At 37.2% G+C, this 13,483-nt stretch overlaps 1 protein-coding gene across 11 annotated transcripts in view; it reads left to right on the top strand.

The window, feature by feature from the left end:
* The window catches only part of LOC129733964 (otoferlin-like), a 183,766-nt gene that overhangs the window by 83,478 nt on the left and 86,805 nt on the right, over positions 1 to 13,483 (top strand). The window lies entirely within an intron of this gene.

Below are 13,483 nucleotides of genomic sequence, written 5' to 3'. Positions count from 1 at the left end.
GTTTCTTTGTTTTTGCCATTGTTAGCGCAATAATTATCGCCCTCGTAAAGCACACAGCTTGCTACTGAATAATTGGTAATCAACAAAACAGCGACACGCTGGAGGGTTTTCTTATTTTGTTCGACGCTCACACAGTTAATTGCTGTTCGAATGAAGTAATTAATTCCAAGGAAATGCTTCGAAACCAATTGTAAACACTATTCGAAAAAGGCACATTGGGGGCACACAGGGAAACACGTTGAAGCTAATTTGGTTAGAATTTGCGAAACATTTCATATGTTATAAATGTAGAAAAGTCAGAAATAACGATAATGTTAGAAATTTCAAAAAAATAGAAATAAAAAAAATGTTAGAAATTTCAAAATAATGCAAATTGAGCTCAAAATCGCCGAAAAGTGCTTCTAAAGGCTAGAAAATGATCCCAAACAAAAACAAAACGCTTTGTTACGTGAGTAATGTTATTGTGGCGTTGTATAGTTTTAGTTGTAAGAAAACCACTGAAGCGCATCGAAAGATAAAACAAAAGTCCAAAATAAAATATGATCCCAAATTGAGCTCAGAATCGCCAAAAACGCCTAAAAGGCCAGAAAACGTCAAAAAAGAAAATAATCCCAAATTAGACTCAGAATCGTTAAAAACGCTTTCTAAAGGCCAGAAAACACCAAAAATGAAAATGATCCCAAATTGAGCTCAGAATCGCCGAAAACTGCTTCTAAAGGTCGGAAAAGGCCAAAAAAGAAAATGATCCCAAATTGAGCTCAGAATCGTCAAAAAGGCCTTCTAAAGGCCAGAAAACGCCAAAAAAGAAAATGATCCCAAATTGAGCTCAGAATCGCCAAAAACGCCTTCTAAAGGCCAGAAAACGCCAAAAAAGAGAATGATCCCAAATTGAGCTCAGAATCGGCAAAAACGCCTTCTAAAGGCCAAAAAAGAAAATGATCCCAAATTGAGCTCAGAATCGCCGAAAACTGCTTCTTAAGGTCGGAAAAGGCCAAAAAAGAAAATGATCCCAAATTGAGCTCAGAATCGTCAAAAACGCCTTCTAAAGGCTAGAAAACGCCAAAAAAGAAAATGATCCCAAATTGAGCTCAGAATCGCCAAAAACGCCTTCTAAAGGCCAGAAAACGCCAAAAAAGAAAATGATCCCAAATTGAGCTCAGAATCGCCAAAAACGCCTTCTAAAGGCCAGAAAACGCCAAAAAAGAAAATGATCCCAAATTGAGCTCAGAATCGCCAAAAACGCCTTCTAAAGGCCAGAAAACGCCATAAAAGAAAATGATCCCAAATTGAGCTCAGAATCGTCAAAAACGTTTTCTAAAGGCTAGAAAACGCCAAAAAAGAAAATGATCCCAAATTGAGCTCAGAATCGTCAAAAACGCCTGCTGAAGGCCAGAAAAGGCCAAAAAAGAAAATGATCCCAAATTGAGCTCAGAATCGCCAAAAACGCCTTCTAAAGGCCAGAAAACGCCAAAAAAGAAAATGATCCCAAATTGAGCTCAGAATCGTCAAAAACGCCTTCTTAAGGCTAGAAAACGCCAAAAAAGAAAATGATCCAAAATTGAGCTCAGAATCGCCAAAAACGCCTTCTGAAGGCCAGAAAAGGCCAAAAAAGAAAATGATCCCAAATTGAGCTCAGAATCGCCAAAAACGCCTTCTAAAGGCCAGAAAACGCCAAAAAAGAAAATGATCCCAAATTGAGCTCAGAATCGCCAAAAACGCCTTCTAAAGGCCAGAAAACGCCAAAAAAGAAAATGATCCCAAATTGAGCTCAGAATCGTCAAAAACGTTTTCTAAAGGCTAGAAAACGCCAAAAAAGAAAATGATCCCAAATTGAGCTCAGAATCGTCAAAAACGCCTGCTGAAGGCCAGAAAAGGCCAAAAAAGAAAATGATCCCAAATTGAGCTCAGAATCGCCAAAAACGCCTTCTAAAGGCCAGAAAACGCCATAAAAGAAAATGATCCCAAATTGAGCTCAGAATCGTCAAAAACGTTTTCTAAAGGCCAGAAAACGCCATAAAAGAAAATGATCCCAAATTGAGCTCAGAATCGTCAAAAACGCCTGCTGAAGGCCAGAAAAGGCCAAAAAAGAAAATGATCCCAAATTGAGCTCAGAATCGCCAAAAACGCCTTCTAAAGGCCAGAAAACGCCAAAAAAGAAAATGATCCCAAATTGAGCTCAGAATCGTCAAAAACGCCTTCTAAAGGCCAGAAAACGCCAAAAAAGAAAATGATCCCAAATTGGGCTCAGAATCGCCAAAAACGCCTTCTAAAGGCCAGAAAACGCCAAAAAAGAAAATCATCCCAAATTGAGCTCAGAATCGTCAAAAACGCCTTCTAAAGGCCAGGAAACGCCAAAAAAGAAAATGATCCCAAATTGAGCTCAGAATCGCCAAAAACGCCTTCTAAAGGCCAGAAAACGCCATAAAAGAAAATGATCCCAAATTGAGCTCAGAATCGTCAAAGACGCCTTCTAAAGGCCAGAAAACGCCATAAAAGAAAATGATCCCAAATTGAGCTCAGAATCGCCAAAAACGCCTTCTGAAGGCCAGAAAACGCCAAAAAAGAAAATCATCCCAAATTGAGCTCAGAATCGTCAAAAACGCCTTCTGAAGGCCAGAAAAGGCCAAAAAAGAAAATGATCCCAAATTGAGCTCAGAATCGCCAAAAACGCCTTCGAAAGGCCAGAAAACGCCAAGAAGAAAATGATCCCAAATTGAGCTCAGAATCGCCAAAAACGCCTTCTTAAGGCCAGAAAACGCCAAAAAAGAATATGATCCCAAATTGAGCTCAGAATCGCCAAAAACGCCTTCTAAAGGCCAGAAAACGCCAAAAAAGAAAATGATCCCAAATTGAGCTCAGAATCGCCAAAAACGCCTTCTAAAGGCCAGAAAACGCCAAAAAAGAAAATGATCCCAAATTGAGCTCAGAATCGTCAAAAACGTTTTCTAAAGGCTAGAAAACGCCAAAAAAGAAAATGATCCCAAATTGAGCTCAGAATCGTCAAAAACGCCTTCTGAAGGCCAGAAAAGGCCAAAAAAGAAAATGATCCAAAATTGAGCTCATAATCGTCAAAAACGCCTTCTAAAGGCCAAAAAAGAAAATGATCCCAAATTGAGCTCAGAATCGCCAAAAACGCCTTCTAAAGGCCAGAAAACGCAAAAAAGAAAATGATCCCAAATTGAGCTCAGAATCGCCAAAAACGCCTTCTAAAGGCCAGAAAACGCCATAAAAGAAAATGATCCCAAATTGAGCTCAGAATCGCCAAAAACGCCTTCTAAAGGCCAGAAAACGCCATAAAAGAAAATGATCCCAAATTGAGCTCAGAATCGTCAAAAACGTTTTCTAAAGGCTAGAAAACGCCATAAAAGAAAATGATCCCAAATTGAGCTCAGAATCGTCAAAAACGCCTGCTGAAGGCCAGAAAAGGCCAAAAAAGAAAATGATCCCAAATTGAGCTCAGAATCGCCAAAAACGCCTTCTAAAGGCCAGAAAACGCCAAAAAAGAAAATGATCCCAAATTGAGCTCAGAATCGCCAAAAACGCCTTCTTAAGGCTAGAAAACGCCAAAAAAGAAAATGATCCCAAATTGAGCTCAGAATCGTCAAAAACGCCTTCTAAAGGCCAGAAAACGCCAAAAAAGAAAATGATCCAAAATTGAGCTCATAATCGTCAAAAACGCCTTCTAAAGGCCAAAAAAGAAAATGATCCCAAATTGAGCTCAGAATCGCCAAAAACGCCTTCTAAAGGCCAGAAAACGCCAAAAAAGAAAATGATCCCAAATTGAGCTCAGAATCGTCAAAAACGCCTACTGAAGGCCAGAAAACGCCAAAAAAGAAAATGATCTCAAATTAGGCTCAGAATCGCCAAAAACGCCTTCCAAAGGCCAGAAAAGGCCAAAAAAGAAAATGATCCCAAATTGAGCTCAGAATCGCCAAAAACGCCTTCTAAAGGCCAGAAAACGCCAAAAAAGAAAATGATCCCAAATTGAGCTCAGAATCGTCAAAAACGCCTTCTAAAGGCCAGAAAACGCCAAAAAAGAAAATGATCCCAAATTGAGCTCAGAATCGTCAAAAACGCCTTCTAAAGGCCAGAAAAGGCCAAAAAAGAAAATGATCCCAAATTGAGCTCAGAATCGTTAAAAACGCCTTCTAAAGGCCAGAAAAGGCCAAAAAAGAAAATGATCCTAAATTGAGCTCAGAATCGGCAAAAACGTGTCTGAAAAAAGAGAAAATGATCCCAAATTGAGCTCAGAATCGCCGAAAACTGCTTCTAAAGGTCGGAAAAGGCCAAAAAAGAAAATGATCCCAAATTGAGCTCAGAATCGCCAAAAACGCCTTACAAAGGCCAAAAAAGAAAATGATCCCAAATTGAGCTCAGAATCGTCAAAAACGCCTTCTAAAGGCCAAAAAACGCCAAAAAAGAAAATGATCCCAAATTGAGCTCAGAATCGTCAAAAACGCCTTCTAAAAGCCAGAAAACGCCAAAAATGAAAATGATCCCAAATTGAGCTCAGAATCGTTAAAAACGGCTTCTAAAGGCCAGAAAACGCCAAAAAAGAAAATGATCCCAAATTGAGCTCAGAATCGTCGAAAACGCCTTCTAAAGGCTAGAAAACGCCAAAAAAGAAAATGATCCCAAATTGAGCTCAGAATCGTCAAAAACGCCTTCTAAAGGCTAGAAAACGCCAAAAAAGAAAATGATCCCAAATTGAGCACAGAATCGTCAAAAACGCCTTCTAAAAGCCAGAAAACGCCAAAAAAGAAAATGATCCCAAATTGAGCTCAGAATCGTCAAAAACGCCTTCTTAAGGCTAGAAAACGCCAAAAAAGAAAATGATCCCAAACTGAGCTCAGAATCGCCAAAAACGCCAAAAAAGAAAATGATCCCAAATTGAGCTCAGAATCGTTAAAAACGCCTTCTAAAGGCCAGAAAAGGCCAAAAAAGAAAATGATCCCAAATTGAGCTCAGAATCGTCAAAAACGCCTTCTTAAGGCTAGAAAACGCCAAAAAAGAAAATGATCCTAAATTGAGCACAGAATCGTCAAAAACGCCTTCTAAAAGCCAGAAAACGCAAAAAAAGAAAATGATCCCAAATTGAGCTCAGAATCGTCAAAAACGCCTTCTTAAGGCTAGAAAACGCCAAAAAAGAAAATGATCCCAAATTGAGCTCAGAATCGTCAAAAACGCCTTCTAAAGGCCAGAAAACGCCAAAAAAGAAAATGATCCCAAATTGAGCACAGAATCGAAAATAAATTCTTTTGAGATTCATCAGGAACATTTTTAGCTCTATCTGAACTCTTTTATGAATCTCTTCAGTTTTTCAATCATTGCAGAAACATTTTTGCTTCATTTTTTGACTTTCATTAGCTTTGACAAATTAATCGCTGAATAATTTTCATATCCTTTTAGTCTCTGTTGATACTTTTTTGGGTCTTTCTAGGCACATGTTTTTACAATTTTTAGAAGGTCATAACCATTATCTAAACCATGGTTCCAAACATCTAGAAGACCGTGAAGCTCTTGGTAAATTCGACGAGTAACTAAAATTTGTTTCCGGATATCTCTGTGGAGAAAGATTTTCAACTTTCAGACTTGAAACAAATTAGACTTAGAGGACGATATGACACCGAAAAACGCAGCCTCGTATTGCAAAACCGGTATCCAAATTCCTTTTGGGGTGCCGCGGAGCTCTCTGTGCTTCACAAAGGAGGCCGCGGAGCTTTTTGTGTTGAGCAAAAAGGGGCAACGGAGCCGAAAAGGTTGGGAACCACTGGTCAAAACACTTTTAGACATTTTTAAAATATCTCTAGTTAGCCTCTAAATGAACTCTTTCTTGAATGTGCCTAGGCCGCAAAGGACATTTTTTAGGTTTTAGGACTAAGAGACATTTTTTAGGTTTTTTCAATGATTTATCGAGTTTCTTTCCTGATTTTAATCTTTTTCTAGTCTTCCTGCATTTTTTGATTCTTGCCGAGCCCTGTTTATGGAGATTTGATGCATTATCTAGTTGTTTCTAAACAGTTTCAAGATTTCTACTAGAGTTTAGAGGCTCTTTTGATACTCACCCAAGACATTAAAAATTCTATCTCTATCACTTATGAGCTCTGAAATTTTACAAGGCCAAAAATAAATGGATTAGGCATCTAAAAAAAATTGAAAACTAGAGGTAAAACAATAATTTAAATATTCACGATGAACTCTCGTGAATAATCAAAAAATCTGAAGGACTCAATTTCAATTTCAATTCCATTTCACTGACAAAAAAGGCAGCTGGTAACTATTACCACAGATTCCTCTCACGTTTGGCTAGTAAAACCCAGATATGCTAAGCCTTGAGCTCAAAGTTCGACAAAACATGTCGATAAGTTATCCTGACGCCTTATCGTCACGTTCCTGCTCTCTCCTCTGGGGGGTCACAATCCTACATTTTATTGATTCAATTGGAAGTGAAAACTCGTGAGAACACTGCAGGTGTGTTTTCCAGCAACCCAAAGGCGAATCATTTCAATACTAAATTTAGCACCCGCCTGCGTGCGGACGAGGAAGCATTCATGCTCCAGCAACAAAGAAGTTTTATGCCACAGTTCAAAATTGTGATTCCACATGGAATTCTACTTTCTAAGCATCTTTCTGCTTTTTGCACCGGACTTTCCTACGAATATTGGCACGTGGATGCATAAACATTCGAAACTACAACTGGAACGAGTCACGACGATAGTAACTCTGCAACTGGTTGTTTTTTAACAGACCTCTTGAGATTGTACTTTGTCACCTCGGTTGCACCTGAGCTAAATTAGTTCCATGTTTTCGGTGTGGGAAACCGTTGAAACACAGCAGAAACTGTGGCATACTTTATGTGTTACTCTAATTGTCAAGGGTCGCCATGTACAGCACCCACTTTTTTGGGGAAAAAGACAGAAACTCAGCATCAAATAGCATCACAATGGTGTTTTCTGGTTGGTGGAAAAATATCCTTCCAAGATACTATCTAACTCGAGCCTTGATTCACCAGACACTTTAAGAAACCAAAATGTCACGTTTTTTGCAGCCATTAGCCAACGGGAGATACGTGACACCAGATGACTAATCGTCTATTATGCCACCGTTTGAAAAACGCGTGTCCCCGTTTTTGAGTGCAAGATTAAAACTGCAGTTCACTCACACAAAAAAAAAACTAAAAACCGGGACGAACGTTCAGCACTGTGACACAAGAAGCCCGAGCGTGCTCAAGTGCTGGTGCTGTCCATTTGTTTTCCGTCCACACTAGAGGGTGGCTGTATCCGGTTTGATGACGTCTTCCGGCACCCTGGTGACACATTTGGAGCCAACGAAAGGAAACTAATCAGCATGGCGTAACCGGTCAATTTACTCGGACGAAAAGTAAACAGTTCGAGTGCAAGGAGTACACTGAAAATCGTAATAATAATGTTTGATAGAGTTTTCAATCAAGCACGAGCACGTCACGCACAGACGTCATCAGCGCCTGCTGTGATATTCTCAAATTGAAGAGACCTCGTCCCTGAATGTTTGACCTTCTTCGAAGGAAAACATGGTTTAGAACGTAACGTTCTCAACAGGTATCAGGTCTGCAACGGAATTCGGGATTCTTCTTATCAATTACCTGACAAAATTAGGGATTGGAAAAGAAAAGAAGAAAATATGATGAGTGGAAGTGAAAAAGGTGGCAGAATAGGAAAGAAAGTTGCCTCTAACTTTTGGTAACCGCTGAGGTTATGGTAAAAGCGATGGTTGCAGTTGTGAGTAACAGAGAGAGACTATGCATTTACAAGTTTTTGAGTTTCTAAAATATTTCTACAAAAAAGCAGTGTAATCAAAAATCAGAAAGGGTGGTAGCAGAGACTCATCCGCAGGGCAAGATGTTAACTTCTATGTCAGGAAGACTACGAAAAACTATCTAGAGATTTTTTTTGCTTCGATATCATGGGAAAATATTCCACCTTGTGTTGCTGCCTTGTAGCACAGAGTAATTCATCTATTTGAGAGACAATTGTTTCACGAAATCCTTCCGGAAAACAATTCACTTAAAAGGGCGCTATAAAAGCTATAACATAGAGACTCTGAACTAATCAGTCATGACCGAATAGTTCATAACCTACTATACCGTGATGAAAAAATGCTTCATACGATCAACTATGGCTTGGAAACTATTGCAGTGGTATATGAGCGTCCATGTGGCGGCACCTTAAATCTGGAACGATTTATAAACAGGATTGGATAGAATTGTTGAGATGTTCCTAACAAGTCTCGAAAGGTTCTATTTGCTAACCAGAGTCTGAAAGATGTTAAGTTACTATCTTGTAAAAGTTTAGATCAAACTTGAAGAGAAAAGTGTAGAAGTCATGAAAAAATAGAGGGATTTGAAATCAATTGTATGTTTGAAAGCTTTTACTTCTCAAAACTATGAGTCTAGACAAAAAAAAAGAATCAATATAATGCATGAAACAAATTCAAACTCCCTTCCAAACCATATACTAAGGAAATGTTTGTAACCACTATGAAAGCTCCGAGAATGTTAAAAAATTACTCTAAAACAATCGTTTTTCAAGTTTATTTTTATGTAAAGTAGGTAAATTTGGATTTTTTTTTATGTTATAATAATAGCCAATAATAACGTTTTCAAATGTTGAGAGTTGTTGCAACTAAGAAAAACCGTTTTATATGCCATTCCATTGAGAATATTATAAATGAATATTTGGAAGGATCATACTGAAAATCAATTTGATATAAACTAACTCTTAAACCTGGGTAAATTTCAGAATCAGGGTTGAATATCGTCCAAGTTCCGAAATTGGCACGAAAACTGCGATAATTTTTAAATCCGCTTAGAACACATTACCTCTAAACACTTCTAAAAAATACTTAAGATAAATTGCAGATTTTTTTCAAGGTTTTTTTTTTCAAAGCAAGTATGACCAGCATGGTTTAATAATTATAAAAGATAAATCGAAAGATATTTTCATGCATGTATAGGGATAACCTGCAGAGAAACATTACGGCTTGAAAACTCACCGATTTCTGTGTTAGTTTTTCTAACGAGACTTCAACCTGCATACAAGGATGAACCGTACAAAACCAGGTCTGCCAATAAGAGTATTTCGTAGCGATAACATCACTTTCACGTTAATTTAGCTTAGATGAGCATTAGCAGAGTTTTTTCCTGTAGTAGAATGAACCATTGCGGCCATTGATAATAAATCTACTGTGATACGCTCCGCCTCAATCTAGGTGCATTCAATTTCGGCGCATAACTATTATTGAGTTGATATCCAATTTTGATTTGCACGTGTATCCCAGTCAGGTATCACAATCCGAATGAAGTGTGATAGCTGAGAAGGCCTTCGTTTCATATTTTAGGACTCAAAGATCTTTCACCGAGGAGACACAGTCTGCTACTCGACATTTGCGGAGTAGGTGTTTCAAGGATTTGTTCTCAAGTCTGCAGAAGTGGCACCACTCTTCTTCGAGTTTGCCTAGCTTTTTCAGATGGCACTTGCTCGGACATTGACCAGTGAGAACTCCTGTTAACGAGCCTTAGTAGCGTCATGGTTTTTGCGTAATTTGGTTCTATGAATTTTTTCGACTGTCGTAAATCAGATACAGCATTCTAATTTTTACTTATGGCCATCCTCTCCCACTCATCTAGTTCTGTTTTTAAAGCTCTTGATGAGACGCCAAAGAAGGGTTCTAGCCCTACTATTTTTCAGAAGAATCTTGTCTTGCTAGTGAGTCGCCTTTTTCAATGCCTCTGATGAGACGCCACAGAAGGGTTCTGGCCCTATTATTTTTCAGAAGAACCTTGTATCAGAGTCGTAGCTACTCCGTTTCGCGTGGGGGGGCAGTAAATTTTTATTTGATAAAACGTTATTTTTTTCTTGTGGAGTTAGCAGTTTAAAACCGTTATGTGCTCGACAATAAAAGGATCTTTACGCGTCCAACGGAGTTCTCGGGTACTCACAAAATAAAATTCTTATACCGTTTGCAGTTTTCGTCCCATTTCGATTGTTTTAGCACCTAAAGATTCAGAAGCTCATTTATTTTCAAATAAGCGTTAGGGGTGTCCCGTAAGAATTTTCTTACTCCCGAAAATCCGGTTTTCCGGGTTTATATTCCCGGAAATTCCCGGAAATAAAGCAGGGATATAAACTGTATCATTTCTGTCTTACAGTGGCAAGCCAGCTTGTGATTAAAACCCTCCTTATCAAAGAAAAAAAAAATCTACAAATGTTAATCAGTTTGCTAACTTAAATGAGCAGGTTTAAATTGTGTAATTGAGTTTCAGGGGACCAATTTTTTACGCAGGTTCAGCTAGTTTTACTTTAACTGAGTAAGAGCTTCGTACATTTACTTTATATTCATATCGAGCTTGTATTCAAATACCCAGCCGTAAAAATACTCACCTCAATTGACGAGTAATGGAAGATATACAGTAGGGCACCAGTAAGATGTATGAAAAAAGGTCATTCGAATATCGTTTAGCGGTAGGGTTCAAAAGTCCCCATGCAAAATTTCAGCTAAATCGGCCTTTGTTAAAACTTTTTTTTTTATTTAAGGGGGGATTTGTTAGTAGCTTAAGTATTTATGATAAATATTAGTAAATAATGAGTATGTGTGTCCAATCACAAATGTTGACTTTTCAACACTGTTAGAAATTTGTAATTTTAATTGTTAGGATTTGTTTTCTTTCGCAATTAGGACTTATCATTCGTAGGGATTTAAACCTACTTGTCAGGAAAGGGGAAGTAAACTTACACCTAACTTAATTGCTAACTTATTGGCTATAAAGAGAGCTTATCGTAGCAATTGAGGATTGCAACGATTTTTGTCGAAAATTGTTAATAATTTTATTTGACATAGCTTCTAATGGTTCAACACCAGTAAGTCTATGTAATTCGAGTGTACTAAACCAAGGAGGACGCTTCAAAATCATTTTCAGAATTTTATTCTGAATCCTTTGGAGCGTTTTCTTCCTTGTTGAACAGCAACTTGACCAGATCGGTACAGCATAAAGCATTGCTGGTCTAAAAATTTGTTTGTAAATCAAAAGTTTGTTCTTTAAACAAAGTTTAGAATTCCTGTTAATAAGAGGATATAAACATCTCGTATATTTGATGCACTTGGCTTGTATACTCTCAATGTGCTCTTTGAAAATAAGTTTTTTATCATAAATTAGTCCCAAGTACTTAACCTTGTCGGACCAACTTAAAATAACCCCATTCATCTTGACAACGTGATTATTGTTTGGCTTGAGGAAAGAAGCCCTAGGCTTATGCGGAAAAATTATCATTTGAGTTTTAGAAGCATTGGGAGAGGTTTTCCACTTTTGCAAGTAGGAAGAAAAAATATCTAAACTTTTCTGCAATCGACTGCATATGACACGAAGACTTTTTCCTTTTACGGAAATGCTTGTGTCATCGCAGAACAATGACTTTGTGCATCCTGGAGGCAAATCAGGAAGATCTGAAGTGAATATGTTGTACAGGACTGGACCCAAGACTGAACCTTGAGGTACACCTGCTCTGACAGGAAATCTATCAGATTTTGAATTCTGATAGACAACCTGCAGAGTTCGATCAGTAAGATAATTTTTTAAAATTTTGATTAGGAAAATTGGAAAATTAAAAGTTTGCAATTTCGCAATCAAACCTTTATGCCAAACACTGTCGAATGCTTTTTCTATGTCTAAAAGAGCAGCTCCAGTGGAATAACCTTCAGATTTGTTAGCTCGTATCATATTAGTAACTCTGAGCAATTGATGAGTTGTGGAATGCCCATGGCGAAATCCAAACTGCTCATTTGCAAAAATTGAATTTTCGTTGATGTGTGACATCATTCTGTTAAGAATAACTCTCTCAAACAGTTTACTTATTGAAGAAAGCAAACTGATTGGTCGATAACTTGAAACTTCAGCTGGGTTCTTATCCGGTTTTAAAATGGGAGTAATTTTTGCATTTTTCCATAATTTGGGAAAATATGCAATTTTGAAAATTCTCACTAAAAATTCCATTGTGCTCTCAGGGAGATGTTTGATTAGTATATTAAAGATTCCATCGTCACCAGGTGCTTTCATATTTTTGAAATTTTTAATAATTGATTTAAGCTCATTCAAGTTAGTTTCAATTATTTCTGCAGGTAAAAAATTCTGGGAAGAAATTAAATCAAATTGACGTGTGCCTTCATTTTCAATTGGACTCACAAAATTCAAATTTGAGTTATGAACACTCTCAAACTGCTGAGCAAGTCTTTGAGCCTTCTGTTCATTGGATACAAGAAAACGTTCACCATCTTTTAAAACTGGAATAGGCTTTGAAGGTTTCTTAAGAATCTTCGACAGCTTCCAAAATGGTTTTGAATATGGTTTCAATTTTTCAACTTTAGTCTCAAAATTTTGATTTCTCAGAAGAGTAAATCTATGTTTAATCTCTTTCTGTAAATCTTTATAAATAGTTTTAAAAACAGGGTCACGAGAACGTTGATATTGACGTCTGCGAACATTTTTCAAACGAATTAGAAGTTGAAGATTTTCGTCAATTATTGATGAATCAAATTTCACTTGAGCCTTTGGAACAGAATAATTCCTGGCATCAACAATTGCACATTTTAATGCTTCCAAAGCGGAATCAATATTCACTTCGTTTTGCAAATCAAGCTCATTATTGAAATTTCTCTCAATATAATTTTTGTATCTTTCCCAATTAGCTTTGTTATAATTAAAAACAGAGCTCATAGCGTTTAAAACTGATTCATGTGATAAAGAAAAAGTTATTGGAAGATGGTCAGAATCAAAGTCAGCATGTGTGATCAAATCACTACATACATGACTTTGATCTGTCAGCACCAAATCAATTGTTGAAGGGTTTCTCACAGAAGAAAAGCATGTAGGACTATTCGGAGACAAAATAGAATAGTATCCTGAAGAACAATCATTGAATAAAATTTTGCCATTGGAATTACTTTGAGAATTATTCCATGAACGATGTTTAGCGTTAAAATCGCCGATTATGAAAAATTTCGAACGATTTCTGGTGAGTTTTTGTAAATCACCTTTAAAATAATTTTTGAGCTCGCGTGTGCATTGAAATGGTAAATATGCTGCGGCAATAAATAAAATCCCAAGTTCAGTTTGAACTTCAATTCCCAAAGTTTCAATAACTTTCGTCTCAAGATGGGGAAGAGCACTATGTTTGATTCGGCGATGAATAACAATTGCAACTCCACCGCCGGAACCCTGAATCCTATCATATCTATGAACCACGTAATTGGGATCATATTTTAATTTAATGTTAGGTTTCAAAAATGTTTCAGTAATAATTGCGATATGCACATTATTTACTGTTAAAAAATTAAAAAGCTCATTCTCATTGGCCTTCAATGAGCGAGCATTCCAATTTAATATTTTAATTGTTTTATTTAAAATCATTGCTAAATTTTAAATTAGAAACAATTTTAATAGTAAAATTTGTGC

The sequence above is a fragment of the Wyeomyia smithii genome, chromosome 1, assembly GCF_029784165.1.
Source record: "Wyeomyia smithii strain HCP4-BCI-WySm-NY-G18 chromosome 1, ASM2978416v1, whole genome shotgun sequence".
NCBI lineage: Eukaryota > Metazoa > Arthropoda > Insecta > Diptera > Culicidae > Wyeomyia > Wyeomyia smithii.
This window is presented reverse-complemented; position numbering and strand designations above follow the sequence as displayed.